The sequence below is a fragment of the Pongo abelii genome, chromosome 2, assembly GCF_028885655.2.
Source record: "Pongo abelii isolate AG06213 chromosome 2, NHGRI_mPonAbe1-v2.0_pri, whole genome shotgun sequence".
Taxonomy (NCBI): domain Eukaryota; kingdom Metazoa; phylum Chordata; class Mammalia; order Primates; family Hominidae; genus Pongo; species Pongo abelii.
The window spans coordinates 99,193,399-99,210,533 of record NC_085928.1 but is presented as its reverse complement, the minus strand read 5'-3'; the positions used below and the strand labels follow the sequence as shown (position 1 = coordinate 99,210,533).

The following is a 17,135-nucleotide window of genomic DNA, read 5'->3' as shown; positions in this document are numbered from 1 at the left end:
CTACACCAGCAGGTCCTGCCTGCTTCCCCAGTATCCCTTGTGCCACCTGCAGCCCCATCACTGTGTCAGACTCTGTGGTTTCCTCTCATGTTCTCTGTGCCCACGATTTCTATCTTCATTACTGGGTTTTGCACACATAGTTCCTTCCTTACGGAGCACACTATCAATGGAGCTCCGCTCAGCTCCACTTAGTCCTGCCTCCTTTCACATGAAAGAGGCTCAGACCACTGTCTTTGAGATCTGCAATACATGGGAAAATGAAGAAATGTTTCAAAAGGGTGACAAATCTTCGCAGCATTTAAATGTTTAACAAGTTGGATTATTTCATACACACAGATGTACTCATATTACAATGATCATATGTACATATATGGGCATTTGCCAATAAAGTCAAATTTAAATTTGAGGCTCTTTTTGAAGGTGAAGCCAGGGTTAAATCACTCATCTCCCCTCCCCCACCCCACAGTCATACCCTGCTGATTTGTCGTGGACGATGTATGTTCTTGCTCCCTCTTTGGACTCTAAGCTATGCAGGGTGGCATAATCATTTTCTATTGCTATTGTAACAAATTACCACAAACTTAGTGGTTTAAAACAACATAAATCTATTATCTTATAATTCTGCAGGTCAGAAAGTTTGCACAGATCTCACTGGGCTAAAATCAAGGTGGAGGCAGGTTTGCCTTATTTTTCTGGAGGCTCAATCTGTTTCTTGCTCATTTGGGTTGTTGGCAGAATCCAGTTCCTTGAGGTTGTAGGATCAGTTGCTGGCTATAAATTGAAGACCATTCTCAGATTTTTTTTTTTTTTTTTTCCTATAGACAGGGTCTCTTCCTGTCATTCAGGCTGGAGTGCAGCCGTACAATTATGGCTCACTGAAGCCTTGACCTCCTGGGCTCAAGTGATTCTCCTGCCTCAGCTTCCCAAGTAGCTAGGACTACAGACCCACGCCATCATGCCTGGCTAATTTTATTTTTATTTTTGTAGAGAAAGGGTCTTGCCATGTTGCCCAGGCTGGCCTCAAACTCTTGGCCTCAAGCAATCCTCCTGCCTTGGCCTCCCAAAGCACTGGGATTATAGGCATGAGCCACCATGCCCAGGCCTATTCTCAGTTTTTAGAGACGACCAAATTCCTTGGCTGGTGGTCCCATTCTAGCATTTCAATGCCAGAAATAGCAGGTTGAATCCTTTTCATGTTCCATTTTTCTGTGTGAAGCTGAGACAGGTTCTCTACTCTTAAGGACATTGTGATTAGATTCAGCCCACCTGGAAAATCCAGGATCATCTCCTCATCTAAAGGACCAAAACCTTAATTGCATCTGCAAAGTTCTTTTTGCCATGTATGGTAACACATTCACAGATTCCAGGGATTAGGATGTGGATATTTTTGAGGGACCCTTATTCTGCCTACCACAGGCAGAGACCAGAATTTTCTTGTACTATATTGATAAACAAATTAAATAGAAAAACAAGTACAATAGAATTTAAAAATCCTAAAATATTTCCTTGAGAAGATTGATAAAATTGAATATAAACTGCTACCAAGAAGAACTTTGAAAAAGAAAGGGAAACTAGCAAGAAAGAGAAAATTTTCACCACAGACCCTACAGATATTGAAAAGCAAATAATATGTTACAACAAACAGCCTTAGGCCAATACATTTGGAAATTTGGTTGAAATGAACACATGCCATGAGATATGCAAATTATGTAAGCTGACAAAAGAAGAAACAGAAATCTGAATGGTTTGGTATCTACTAAAGAAATGGAATTCATTATTAAAAACCTCTCCACAAACAAAACTCCAGGCACAGAAGACTTCATTGGTGCCTTTTTCCAAAATTCAGGAAAAGGTAAACTAATCTTGTACAAAGGCTTCTAGAAAGTAGAAAAAAAGAGACTCCTGCCCAATTCTTTTTATGAGGCCAGCATAAACTGATTCCAAAACTGAAGGAGTTGTAAGGAAGAAAAACGACAAACTCCTTCATATAAATGTAAAAATGTTACACAATATTAGCAAACAGAATCTAGCAGTATATGAAAAGGATAATATAGTATGACCAAGTGGGGTTTATTCCACATATGCAAGAGTATTTTAACATTTGAAAATAAATCAATGTAGTTCAGCACATAAACAGAAAGTAAAAACTAATTTAATCATCATCTCCATAGATGTATGGAAAAACATTTGACAAAGTTTAACATCTATTCAATATGAGAAACTCTCTGCAAACTAAGAATAGAAGGAACTTCCTTGATTGGATAGAAAAAAATCTACAAAAACCTATGGGAGGCATCATGTTAAATGGTGAGATATTGGAAACATTTCCCCTAATATTGGGAAAGAGACCAGGTGATAGATTCTCAATTAAAAGGAAGGTGATAAAATTTATATATGCTTACATGGAAAAGGCTCCAAGGCATATTAAATTTTTAAAAAAGTTAACCTGATATGTGTAAGCTATAACTATATGAAACAGAAAAACAAAAACATAAATATTTAGTTTAATTGAAAACATTCTGGAAGTGTATGTCAAAAACTGCCAACAGCAATTTCTTCATGGAAATAGAGGGGATCCATGTTTGTGTATATGGAGAATGGTGATGTTTGAAGAGAATCTTTTTATTATGTTTCATGTATCCTGTATGATTTGAAACAACAGTATATTCATGTAATACAATTATAATAAAATAATATCAGGTCTTGCTCTAAAAAGAATGTCATTCCAATTTAGGGACTTCCAGGCAATTAATACTTCTGTCATCTATAAAAATGTTTCCTTGTGAGTACTGACTTTGGTGGAGGAAATTGAGAAACCAGCTGCTAATTTATGTAAATTGAACAAACAAAACCATGGTTGTGATGTTTCCGATTGAAGACACTTCCCATCTTATGGGCATCTGGAACATGTAGCTAGTTATCTGTGATGGTTCTGGAATTATTCTATTTTAACCGATAAGTGTTTTTATTGCTGGTGGCAGCAAAGGGACTATGACAGCCAGAGCAGAGGGTACATGGAGTCAAGTATTTGGGACAACCAAGCAAAATAACCCAGCCCTTGGTCTTATTCATTATAACACAGGAACATAGTCCAGGAACAAGTTCTTTTCTCCTCCATGCAGGTACAGCTACAGTCTGATTGGTTCAGAGGAAAGCAGATTTTAGCCATGAACGAATGGGGCTGTGGTTGCTCATCTCTAATTAGATTTGGCTTCAGAGGCCGGGACACTGACAAGAGCTTCTATAATCAATTTCCAGGGACAGAAATTGGCTGGTTCTCAGCCCCGGGGCCCTTGGAGCCACAAGCATAAGGAATGCTGGCTATTTGTGTTCTACCCAAAAGGTCACGTTCATGCCTCTTCTTCCCAGACAAGCATGGCAGGTACCAGCTTTCAGAGTCCTGCTGGACAGCCAAACAAATTTCTCCCTTTTTCCCTTTAATGACTTCTAAATACAAGTCCAATTTTTAGTTGACCCATATCCATTAACCAAATGATTAACACAGAGTAGAGAAGACAAAGAGAAGAAAATACGCTTTGTCTTCAAAGTATGTTTGAACATTTCACGTTAATTACCTGTGCCTTCAGGGTTTCTTTTGGATGGTGTGACCAGATTATGGGTGACATGTCTTAGGATCTTAGGTTCAGAGGATGCCATGGACATCAGTCTTCCATCCCTTTAAATGTATTCTGTCAAGAAGACAAGATTGGATTAAAATACTTTACAAAATTTTCTGAGTATGTGTTTTGCCATGGACATCAAACTAAACAATGGAAACAATGATCCAGGTAATTTGACGTGAAGTTCTTTTCATTCTCGCCGTTTGTGTAGATGTGAGCATTGCATTACCCCTTACATTCTAATCTAATAACATCAGTCTGGAAATCATAAGAGCTTCCCACATCCTCTGAAGCTGCTCTGATGAAATTCAGGAGGGTGGGAATAAAAAAATCTCACTTCCTGGATCAAAATCTACCCTCCATAGCCAGAATACATCTCTTTGTAGACTGAATATCTCAGCATATGTCTGTGGCTTTTGCAAGATGTGCACAAACCTGACCCACTATAGGACTGGATTAGGCAGAAGCACTGTGTGTCAGATGACATCTCCGAGAGCCTTCCTAAGGCTAAGTGTTTAAACTAAGGGACAGTAGAGGAAACTGAGGGTGGTCTTCCTAGGCATGACTCAGCTTTGTGGTGATCTAATTGATGTTCCTAGGGATATGAGGTGGTCCAACCAAATTGATCTAGACAGCCTTTTCCCACTGGCAAAAGCACAAAAACTAGATGACATAATTCACAGGATAGGAAATTAGGAGCAGATAGAAAACGCACACCAGACTACTGTATTCCTTCCAAAGGGAATGCACATATTGAATAGATTACTAAGGAGGATCCTCGAAGTTGGCAGAGTCAATTCATTCAAGAGATAGCAGCAGAGGACTGGAGAAGATGACGGCCAGAGCAGAAAGGCAAGGAACTTAACGAGTGGAATATGACCAGGGCTCATTTGTTTCTCTCGTTCCTTGACTTTCTATATGTTTGGTAATATTGTAATTCAACATTGACATGTAGGTTAATGCAGCTTGCTGTCTGAACATCCAACAGTGGGCTAATGTCTTAATTATTTTCCATTGCCTGTGACAGATTTTTTTTTCCAAAAACTTGAATGAAAGAAATTAAGTTGAAGCAAATTACTTGTAACCACCCAGAAATTTGGGCTTATGGAAACACTTTAGAGAAAAGTGGCAAGAGTAGGTTTTGTCTTTGTCTGTCAAGTCCCAGCACTTTTCTAGTGCAGTGAGGAACTGTTCCCTTCCCTTTTGAACCGGGAAAAAATATATATTTTTGGAGCTTCATGACTACACCACACTGGCCAAAATTTACTCAGCAGTGTCCACAGGCAGCCATGTCTTTCAACACATCCTCTTTTCCCCTTCTTTGCAAAAACATTGGAAAAACTATAGATAGCCTTGTAATAGAGACATTTTTTTTCTTGAAAGTAAGGATGACAAATGTAGCATTTCTGCAGCTACCCCACACCAGTGGAAGACAAAGTGAGAATGACATCTATTGCACAGCTGGAATTGTGAGCACTTGAATTTCCTATAAGGATCCAAGCATTGCTTGCTGCTGGGAGGGCTGTGACACTAGGCGAGCATGATCGAAATTCCCCAAATTGTCTCCTTTGAGATTAGTTCAAATGTGGATGCAACAGAAGCTTATCCTGATGTGTGTGGGTGAAAACTTATGCCTGGGGGACACCTACTCTCTGGTGGTGTTCCTAAGGAGCATATAACCATAAAAGAGGGGAAGCAAAGGAACTGTGATTTCCAAGTCCTTCAATTCTTTTTTTTTTTTTTTTTTTCATTTTTGCTCATTTATTATGGTAGTCCTTTTAAATATAGAGTGATATATTCTTAAGGTCTGAGAAGCTTTCTTTTTTTTTTTTTAATATTTATTTATTTTTTATTTTTTTTTCTTTTATTATTATTATTATTATTATCATTATTATGTACCAAGTCCTTCAATTCTTCAATGAACCATGTTGGGTTGATCGCAATGGCTCTGTGAATCCTCTTTTACTTCCTGAATTGCTTCCAGAGCATGGCACGGAGGAGTGGATTGTGGCTCAGATCTGGAATGGCAAAATATTAATATGTGGACTCGACCAGTAGACTAATCCTGGTTCTATCTGAGAGAGTGCTGTTTTTTGATTCACTGCAGCTGGAGGGCTCACAGGGGAGAGAGGTGTGATAGAGCCTCATTGTCTCTTTGGAGCCAGTGCCTAGCCTGGGAGGTATTAGGATGTTGTGGTTAAAACTGAGCTAGTGTCAAGCCAACGAGGATTCTCCTGTGCTCAGAAAAAAGAGAACCCTGGACAAATAATCACTTTAAGATTGGTTCCCTATTTATAAAATGAGGGTGTTAACTACCTCATAGGATTGTTTTTAACGTTAAAAGAGATAATTCTTAAGTGCCCAATTCATTACTTGACACACAGTAATTGCTCAAAAGTTCTCTTGATTATCACCAAACCAGAAACCTGGAGAAGAAGCTGGGCTTTTGAATGAGCAACTCTACATTGCTCAAGCCTATGGGAATCAGATATTTTGAGCCCAATAGGGATGCCTATGTTTTGATACTGGGAACGTTTTCTAAAGTCAGGATGATTTGTACAGGATGGGTTCCATAAATAGAGTCTAATATTTGGAGGCATGATGTGCACAAGTTGCAGGTGATATTTTTCAAAGGAATCAGTGGTGCAGTCCAGGGCATGATTTGTAGCCTGTCAGTTTTAAGAAGCTACAGAGTGTCCCGAGTGGAGTCTCTGATAAGAGAGTGTAGTTAGAGGCTCATGAACATGATTAAGCACCTTCCACTTACTCTCAATAGAGACTTAATTAAATACAATGTTTATTTCCTTGACTACCTTTGCCAAAGCTGCAGAGATTCTGAATTGTTATTGCTGCAATTATTAGCAAGAATAAATGATTCTAGGACTGATGTTAGGAATTAAATTAGCACTTGCAGAACTTAAAAAAACTATTGCAACGCAGACAACATTAGTTTTTCTCCCATCTTCCTAAACTGGTGGTGGAGGCCAACTATTAATAGCTATACCTCAACTGTATAAAAAATCCTCTCTCTATTCTATCCACTCTGTAATGAAAAGAAATCCTCCTACAATATTAGAATAATATAAAGAGGATGAACAGCATTATGCCAAAAGTGAGGTGGTAGCGTAGAGTGATTCCTGTTTATCTCTGTTTCAAATTTTCCATAATGAAATTTTGGGGAGGAAAAGCTGTGGATCACAAAGATGTTCATTTAAACCCTGTGTGTGCTATTTTTTGTTACTTAATTTTTGTGTCTTAGGTTTTGCATCTGTACAATGGAGGAAGTAACACTCCCACCTTGTGAGGATGACATGAGACCACAAAGATATTAGAAGTGCTTGATACAATGCCTGGCACATGGAAATGTGGTCAGTAAATGTTAATCATTATCATGTTTCAATTTATTATAATTATTAATTTACTTGAAGAAACAAATCTAAATGAACAAAATTGGAAAATAAATGCACTGTAAAATGTCCACATAAGAATACATTAGGATGTAAAATGGGAAAACATTTTATTCTCTGAAATGTAAATGAGGGATGGCTTATTCAATACGGATAGTTTTACTCCTACATGACGGTGGGCAATTAACCCAGCCTTTCTCCGTTAGGAAGCTCATCTGATCCTTCCTATTGGAGTAGGTCTGACGGGCACCACCTTCTCAATTTGCAGGGGAAGAAACTGAGCTCAGAGAGGTGAAGGTTAGCTCAAAAATTAGAATGGGGACTACAATCCAATGCCTTTCCCCTAGACATTTCATACAGAATTCCAGGGGGCCGGTGGGGTCCATTGTGAAATGTATGTCCTACTGCAAGGGGACTGGGGAGCTACAGTCCAGCACTTAGGCAGGGCTGCATTTTCTGGGAGGCAGACACCTTTCCTTAGCTGAAACCGACTCTTCAGATGTCAAGCCATATGTTCAGAGTGCTAAATCCACCCAGAGGGGGTACCTTTTGCTAATTCAGACCAGGGAATGCTGTTGGCTAGCTGGGTCCTCAGCCAGTCTGTGTCCCACACTTTAGTTCCAAGGTTCCTCTTGCGGAGCGAGCAGGAAGAAATTTACTTTTTTTTTTTTTTTAAATAGCAATACAACTTTTCCATTTTATTTTTTTCTTCTTGTTTTCCCTTGGGATACAAAATGGTGATGCAGGTTTCGTGATTATATATGTGTGTGTGTGTGTGTGTGTGTGTGTGTGTGTATAATTTTTACATCCTGTCTTTAAATATTTTTATTAGGTTTTATCTAATATGAAATGCTTCTCCTATCAAGTAGGGTACTTAAAAGATTTATTTTCCATCCACATGGTTCTTCATTATTTACAGTTCTCTGTGACTTGAGCTTATTTGAAAACTTTATCTCACTTCTCAGACCAACATCCAAGTTGTTTCTATAAATAAAAAGCCTGAGTCACTTAACTTAATTTTGCAGATTCCCCTACATGAAGTTAAATGGAATAGTCTGAAGTTTTCTGGTATTAATCCATGATTTTATTTTAAATAGTAGTATTACGTTGCCATCTTATTTTATTTTTTTTAACTGTTCCGGGATCACTCTTGAAATGAGCAAGGTTATCATAATAAATGATAACTCTTAAGAATGCTAAGGCTTCTCTAATTTCTGCTTATTTTTATGAACACTAGGGCAGTACTGTTTGGTTTTCCCAACCTTATCATTTCAAACCAGCTGAAGCCGCAATAGGTTATTTGCGATCCTGAGTGATGAAGCCATGCATCCCGGAGCCTGGCGGGTCTTGACTTGGCCAGGAATGGAGTTATTCTACATTGAGCTTTGCTCTTGATGAAGAATGTTGATGTAAGTCAGAATTCTCTTAGAAAAAGCATGAAGTAGCATTCCCACTCTGTAAATGTACTTTCTCTTTCAAGGATCTGAGAGTCTGACAAGGGAGCTCGAGTGATTTCGCCAAAAGGGTTTGTGAAAACGTAAAGTGCAGAGACTGGACTGTGTCTTATCCACTGTTGCATTCCCCTCCCTACTCAGCATGGAACTTTGCAATAATAAAAACGCAATTAATGACTTCTGAGTTGAATTCAAATAGCTACTTAATAGCCAATAGAATATAACAACAACCACAAAACGCTTGGGAAAGAATTAGGGGGACAGAACATAGCTTTTAGGGGAAAACACCATTTGCCTATCTCTTCATTCATTCATCTGTTCATTAATTTCTTGCTTTGTATCTGAAAGGTTTTAATGCAATGATGACAAAAGACTTGAAGGAGGTAGCACATGAGCTAGGATCTGCAGAATCGGTAAGATTTGGGGTAAAGAGGGAAGAAAGAAAGGGCAGGGGGAACTGCATTTGAAGAGGCAGAGGCTGCATTTTGAAGGCTGGGCTTGAGGAAGTGTGAGAGATGTCCTTTGGCTGGAGATTGGAGGCCATAGAAGGAAGCAGTGAACAGAATTTGGAAAAGGAGGCTGAAGCCAGTCACAGAAGCCCTTGTACGTGGTGCCACCCCAGGGAACTGATGATGAGTAAGGGGTACAGCACAGTCTACCAGACTCAGTTGTCAGGCAGTCCTAGATGCAAATGGCAGCTCTGGATACATAATGTCACTTCTCTGACTCTTGATGCATTTGTAAAATAGGGTGCGAGTAAACATGCGAGAGCATCGTGCGGGTTAAAATTGGGTGCCATAGACAGTGACGCCAGTCACTGGATGCTAGTTAAGCATGAGTTTCCTGTTGTTCCTGATCCTAAGCAACTCTGATCAATATAATTGTGTTCTTAAATACATACAAGGTGTTTATTAAATACATACAAAGTGCATGTTAAAAATATGTCTTAGATATGTTTCTACATAGCAAAATATTTTATTTAATTTCTTACAACTACAACATGCAGTTGGTTATTCTCAGAGCTTTCTGGTTATTTCTTGATTAGTGGTATTATGTTTCTTTTCTTAGCAAACTCCTCGCTTTTCTGTTGTTTGTCCTGCACCTATGATCGTCCAAATTTATCAATCTGATCTATGTATGCTCACCCATCCCAAAGCCTTCTACACAGCCTCCCTGAACATCTACAAACTTTTTCACATGTCAGTTTCATTTTAAATTGACTACTTATGTCTTCAGATAGAAAAGCTACAGGATGGATATAATAAAGGCAACAAAATAGGAGAAAATGTGCAAATCATATCCGATAAGGGATTAATATCCAGAATATATAAAAAAAACCTCAATAACCCAATGTAAAAATGGGAAAGGAAGTAAATAGACAGTTCTCCAGAGAAGATATACAAATACCCAATAATCACATGAAAACATGCTCACCATTACTAGTCACTAGCAAAAAAATCTACGTCTGATTGGTGTACCTGAAAGTGACGGGAAGAATGGAACCAAGTTGGAAAACACTCTGCAGGATATTATCCAGGAGAACCTCCCCAATCTAGCAAGGCAGGCCAACATTCACATTCAGGAAATACAGAGAACGCCATAAAGATACTCCTTGAGAAGAGCAACTCCAAGACACATAATTGTCAGATTCACCGAAGTTGAAATGAAGGAAAAAATGTTAAGGGCAGCCAGAGAGAAAGGTCGGATTACCCACAAAGGGAAGCCCATCAGACTAACAGCTGATCTCTTGGCAGAAACACTACAAGCCAAAAGAGAGTGGGGGCCAATATTCAACATTCTTAAAAGAATTTTCAACCCAGAATTTCATATCCAGCCAAACTAAGCTTTATAAGTGAAGGAGAAATAAAATACTTTACAGACAAGCAAATGCTGAGAGATTTTTGTCACCACCAGGCCTGCCCTAAAAGAGCTCCTGAAGGAAGCACTATACATGGAAAGGAACAACCTGTACCAGCCATTGCAAAAACATGCCAAACTGTAAAGACCATCAAGGCTAGGAAGAAATTGCATCAACTAACAAGCAAAATAGCCAGCTGACATCATAATGAGAGGATCAAATTCACACATAACAATATTATCTTTAAATGTAAATGGACTAAATGCTCCAATTAAAAGACACAGACTGGCAAATTGGATAGAGTCAAGACCCATCAGTGTGCTGTATTCAGGAAACACATCTCACGTGCAGAGACACATAGGCTCAAAATAAAGGGATGGAGGAAGATCTACCAAGCAAATGGAAAACAGAAAAAGGCAGGGGTTGCAATCCTAGTCTCTGATAAAACAGACTTTACCCAACAAAGATCAAAAGAGACAAAGAAGGCCATTACATAATGGTAAAGGGATCAATTCAACAAGAAGAGCTAACTATCCTAAATATATATGCACCCAATACAGGAGCACCCAGATTCATAAAGCAAGTCCTGAGTGACCTACAAAGAGACTTAGACTACCACACAATAATAATGGGAGACTTTTACACCCCACTGTCAACATTAGATAGATCGATGAGACAGAAAGTTAACAAGGATACCCAGGAATTGAACTCAGCTCTGCACCAAGCAGACCTAATAGACATCTACAGAACTCTCCACCCCAAATCAACAGAATATACATTTTTTTCAGCACCACACCACACCTATTTCAAAATTGACCACATACTTGGAAGTAAAGCACTCCTCAGCAAATGTAAAATAACACAAATTATAACAAACTGTCTCTCAGACCACAGTGCAATCAAACTAGAACTCAGGATTCAGAAACTCACTCAAAACCGCTCAACTACATGGAAACTGAACAACCTGCTCCTGAATGACTACTGGGTACATAACAAAATGAAGGCAGAAATAAAGATGTTCTTTGAAACCAATGAGAACAAAGACACAACATACCAGAATCTCTGGGACACATTCAAAGCAGTGTGTAGAGGGAAATTTATAGCACTAAATGCCCACAAGAGAAAGCAGGAAAGATCTAAAATTGACACTCTAACGTCACAATTAAAAGAACTAGAGAAGCAAGAGCAAACACATTCAAAAGCTAGCAGAAGGCAAGAAATAACTAAGATCAGAGCAGAACTGAAGGAAATAGAGACACAAAAAACCCTTCAAAAAATCAATGAATCCAGGAGCTGGTTTTTTGAAAAGATCAACAAAATTGATAGACCACTGGCAAGACTAATAAAGAAGAAAAGAGAGAAGAATCAAATAGATCCAATAAAAAATGATAAAGGGGATATCACCACTGATCCCACAGAAATACAAACTACCATCAGAGAATACTATAAACACCTCTACACAAATAAACTAGAAAATCTAGAAGAAATGGATAAATTCCTCGACACATACATCCTCCCAAGACTAAACCAGGAAGAAGTTGAATCTCTGAACAGACCAATAACAGGCTCTGAAATTGAGGCAATAATTAATAGCTTACCAACCAAAAAAAGTCCAGGAACAGACGGATTCGCAGCCAAATTCTACCAGAGGTACAAAGAGGAGCTGGTACCATTCCTTCTGAAACTATTCCAATCAATAGAAAAAGAGGGAATCCTCCCTAACTCATTTTATGAGGCCAGCATCATCCTGATACCAAAGCGTGACACAGACAAAACAAAAAAAGCGAATTTTAGACCAATATCCTTGATGAACATTGATGCAAAAATCCTCAATAAAATACTGGCAAACCGAATCCAGCAGCACATCAAAAAGCTTATCCACCATGATCAAGTGGGCTTCATTCCTGGGATGCAAGGCTGCTTCAACATATGCAAATCAATAAATGTAATCCAGCATATAAACAGAACCAAAGACAAAAACCACATGATTATCTCAACAGATGCAGAAAAGGCCTTTGACAAAATTCAACAACCCTTCATGCTAAAAACTCTCAATAAATTAGGTATTGATGGGACGTATCTCAAAATAATAAGGGCTATTTATGACAAACCCACAGCCAATATCATACTGAGTAGGCAAAAACTGGAAGCATTCCCTTTGAAAACTGGCACAAGACAGGGATGCCCTCTTTCATGACTCCTATTCAACATAGTGTTGGAAGTTCTGGCCAGGGCAGTCAGGCAGGAGAAGGAAATAAAAGGTATTCAATCAGGAAAAGAGGAAGTCAAATTGTCCCTGTTTGCAGATGACATGATTGTATATCTAGAAAACCCCATTGTCTCAGCCCAAAATCTCCTTAAGCTGATAAGCAACTTCAGCAAAGTCTCAGGATACAAAATCAATGTACAAAAATCACAAGCATTCTTATACACCAATAACAGACAAACAGAGAGCCAAATCATGAGTGAACTCCCATTCACAACTGCTTCAAAGAGAATAAAATACTTAGGAATCCAACTTACAAGGGATGTGAAGCACCTCTTCAAGGAAAACTACAAACCACTGCTCAAGGAAATAAAAGAGGATACAAGCAAATGGAAGAACATTCCATGCTCATGGGTAGGAAGAATCAATATCGTGAAAATGGCCATACTGCCCAAGGTAATTTATAGATTCAATGCCATCCCCATCAAGCTACCAATGACTTTATTCACAGAATTGGAAAAAACTACTTTAAACTTCATATGGAACCAAGAAGAGCCCACATTGCCAAGACAGTCCTCAGCCAAAAGAACAAAGCTGGAGGCATCATGCTACCTGACTTCAAACTATACTACAAGGCTACAGTAACCAAAGCAGCATGGTACTGGTACCAAAACAGACATATAGACCAATGGAACAGAACAGAGCCCTCAGAAATAATGCCGCATATCTACAACTATCTGATCTTTGACAAACCTGAGAAAAACAAGCAATGGGGAAAGGATTCCCTATTTAATAAATGGTGCTGGGAAAACTGGCTAGCCATATGTAGAAAGCTGAAACTGGATCCCTTCCTTACACCTTATACAAAAATTAATTCAAGATGGATTAAAGACTTATATGTTAGACCTAAAACCATAAAAACCCTAGAAGAAATCCTAGGCAATACTATTCAGGACATAGGCATGGGCAAGTACTTCATGTCTAAAACACCAAAAGTAATGGCAACAAAAGCCAAAATTGACAAATGGGATCTAATTAAAGAGTTTCTACACAGCAAAAGAAACTACCATCAGAGTGAACAGGCAACCTACAGAATGGGAGAAAATTTTTGCAACCTGCTCATCTGACAAAGGGCTTATATCCAGAATCTACAATGAACTCAAACAAATTTACAAGAAAAAAGCCAAACAACCCCATGAAAAAGTGGGCGAAGGATATGAACAGACACTTCTCAAAAGAAGACATTTATGCAACCAAAAAACACATGAAAAAATGCTCACCATCACTGGCCATCAGAGAAATGCAAATCAAAACCACAATGAGATACCATCTCACACCAGTTAGAATGGTGATCATTAAAAAGTCAGGAAACAACAGGTGCTGGAGAGGATGTGGAGAAATAGGAACACTTTTACACTGTTGGTGGGACCGTAAACTAGTTCAACCATTGTGGAAGTCAGTGTGGTGATTCCTCAGGGATCTAGAACTAGAAATACCATTTGACCCAGCCATCCCATTACAGGGTATATACCCAAAGGATTATAAATCATGCTGCTATAAACACACACGCACACGTATGTTTATTGCAGCACTATTCACAATAGCAAGACTTGGAACCGACCCAAATGTCCAACAATGATAGACTGGATTAAGAAAATGTGGCACATATACACCATGGAATACTATGCAGCCATAAAAATGATGAGTTCATGTCCTTTGTAGGGACATGGATGAAACTGGAAACCATCATTCTGAGCAAACTATCGCAAGGACAAAAAACCAAACACTGCATGTTTTCACTCATAGGTGGGAATTGAACAATGAGAACACATGGACACAGGAAGGGGAACATCACACACTGGGGACTGTTGTTGGGTGGGGGGAGCGGGGAGGGAAAGCATTGGGAGATATACCTAATGCTAAATGACGAGTTAATGGGTGCAGCACACCAACATGGCACATGTATGCATATGTAACAAACCTGCACGTTGTGCACATGTACCCTAAAACTTAAAGTATAATAGTAATAAAATTTTAAAAAAAAGAGTATGGAGATGTCTTAAAGAACTAAAGGTAGAGCTACCATTTGATGCAGCAATCCCACTACTGGGTATCTACCTAGAGGAAAATAAGTTATTGTATGAAAACGACACTTACATGTCCATGTTTATAACAGCAGAATTTGCAATTGCAAAAATATGGAACCAGCCTAAATGCCCATTGACCAATAAGTGGATAAAGAAAATGTGATACATATACCCCATGGAATACTACTTAGCCATAAAAGGAATGAAATAATAATGGTATTCACGACAACCTAGATGGAGTTGGACATAATTATTCTAAGTGAAGTAACTCAGCAATGGAAAACCAAACATCCTATGTTCTCACTCATAACTGGGAACTAAGCTATGAGGATGCAAAGGCATAAGAATAATATAATGGACTTTGGCAACTCGGGGAGGGAGGTGAAGGATAAAAGACTACACATTGGGTACAGTGTACACTGCTGAGGTGACAGGTGCACCAAAATCTCAGAAATTACCATGAAAGAACTTATCCACGTAACAAAAAACCACCTGTTGCCCAAAACTATTGAAAAAAAAGTTGAACCCCCTCCCTCCCAAAGATGACATGGACTGTCTGAGCAAAGCTTGAGATTGAAGATGGAGAAAGAAAAATAAATGAAATTTCTTGCTGATTTAAAAAAAAAAAACAAAACTACAGGTAAGCTTTGACTACTTATGCCTTCAGCTAGAAAAGCTACAGGTAAGCATTACTTCCACGAAAATTCAATGGGCAAAAGGAGAAACTGTCTTTGTTACATGGTTGCATTTTAACTTACATTGTAGCCTTTCACTTTTTCTGAAGAGTGAAACTCAGGCCCAGTACAAAGTTTTATCCACAGTGACAAGTGTAATATTTATTTTTGTATTTCCCTACATTTAATTTATTGCTAAATGGAAGATGCTTGTTTAATTGGTCACATGATAATGGTATAAATGTTAAATGCTTTGTAAGTATTTTAACCATTTATATAATCTTAATCAACAGCTGTGACTGTGGTGCTTTCATCAATATTTTGATTATTTTATTTTCAGACACATGGCAAGGCTGAACTTCCCTGCTTCCTAGAAGTTAGTAAGCCAGAGGATTTGCTTTGGCCGATGAAACCTGAGTGGAAATGATGTATGTTGCTTATAGCTGGAAGTCTTTAAGAGTCAGGGAGTGCAGTCGTCCTTCAGTATCCACAGAGGATTGGTTCCAGAAACCCCTGCTGATACCAAAATCCATGAATGCTCAAGGTACTTATATAAAATAGGGTTGTATTTGCATATAACCTATGCATGTCCTCCCAAATATTTAAAATCAACTCTAGATTACCTAGAATACCTAATACAATGTAAATGGTATAAAAGTAGTTATTATCTTATATTATTTTATTTATTTATTTATTTGAGACAGAGTCTTACTCTGTCACCCAGGCTGGAGTACAGTGGTGCGATCTCAGCTCACTGCAACTTCCACCTCCCAGGTTCAAGCGATTCTTCTGCCTCAGCCTCCCTAGTAGCTGGGATTACAGGCATGCACCACCACGACTGGCTCATTTTTGTATTTTTAGTAGAGACAGAGTTTCACCACATTGGCCAGGCTGGTGTCAAACTCCTGACCTCAGGTGATCTGCCCGTCTTGGCCTCCCAAAGTGCTGGGATTACAGGCATGAGCCACTGTGTCCAGCCTATATTATTTTAAAATTTGTATTATTTCCATTGTTGTTATTATTTTTTAATATTTTCCATCCGTGGTTGGTTGAGTTGGTGGATGTGGAACCCGTAGATACAGAGGGCTGACTGAAATTTGCCAAATCTCCTTCCCCTGGTGAGGTGACTGTTGAAGCTCCAGATGGCAGAAGCTCCAATGGCCTGTGTTATTTTCATGGGCTGGATCCCCAGCCACACCAAGGAGGACATGTAGCTTGAGTGAGGAGTAAACCTGTGTTGTTGTTGTTACTTAACTTCTTTTGTGAGATATTTATACACTCATATGCAAGGAGATCCTATTACTTTTTATCCAGTTTTCCCCAGTGATAACATCTTGCATAACTATAATACAACAAGCAGAAAATAGACATTGATAAAATCCACTGACTTTATTCAGATGTCACCAGTTTTACATGTGCTCCTTTGTGCATGTCTGCTTGTGTACTTAGTTCCCTGAAATGTTATCACATGTGTGATAAAGAGCAGAGCAGTCCCCCCACAGAATCCCACGTGCTACCCTTTAGTAGTCATAGTCACCTCCCTCCCTTCTTCCCTCTCCCTGACTCCTGGCAACAACTAATCTGTTCTCCATATCTACGTGTTTGCCATTTCAAGAACAGATCAGTAGAATCATACAGTATGTGACCTTGAAATTTTTTATTGTAGTAAAATATATACAACGTAAAATTTGCCATTCTAACAATTTTTTTTTTGAGGTGGGGTTTCACTCTTGTTGCCCAGGCTGGAGTGCAATGGCATGATCTCGTCTCACTGCTACCTCCACCACCCATGTTTGAGCAATTCTCCTGCCTCAGCCTCTGAAGTATCT

At 38.8% G+C, this 17,135-nt stretch overlaps 1 long non-coding RNA gene across 1 annotated transcript in view; it reads right to left on the bottom strand.

The window, feature by feature from the left end:
- LOC134761011 (uncharacterized) overlaps positions 1-17,135 on the bottom strand; it is a 231,232-nt gene that overhangs the window by 80,519 nt on the left and 133,578 nt on the right. Inside the window, exon 3 of the long non-coding RNA XR_010139197.1 lies at positions 3,576-3,689. This is a non-coding gene — a long non-coding RNA (uncharacterized LOC134761011). The remainder of the gene's footprint in view (positions 1-3,575; positions 3,690-17,135) is intronic.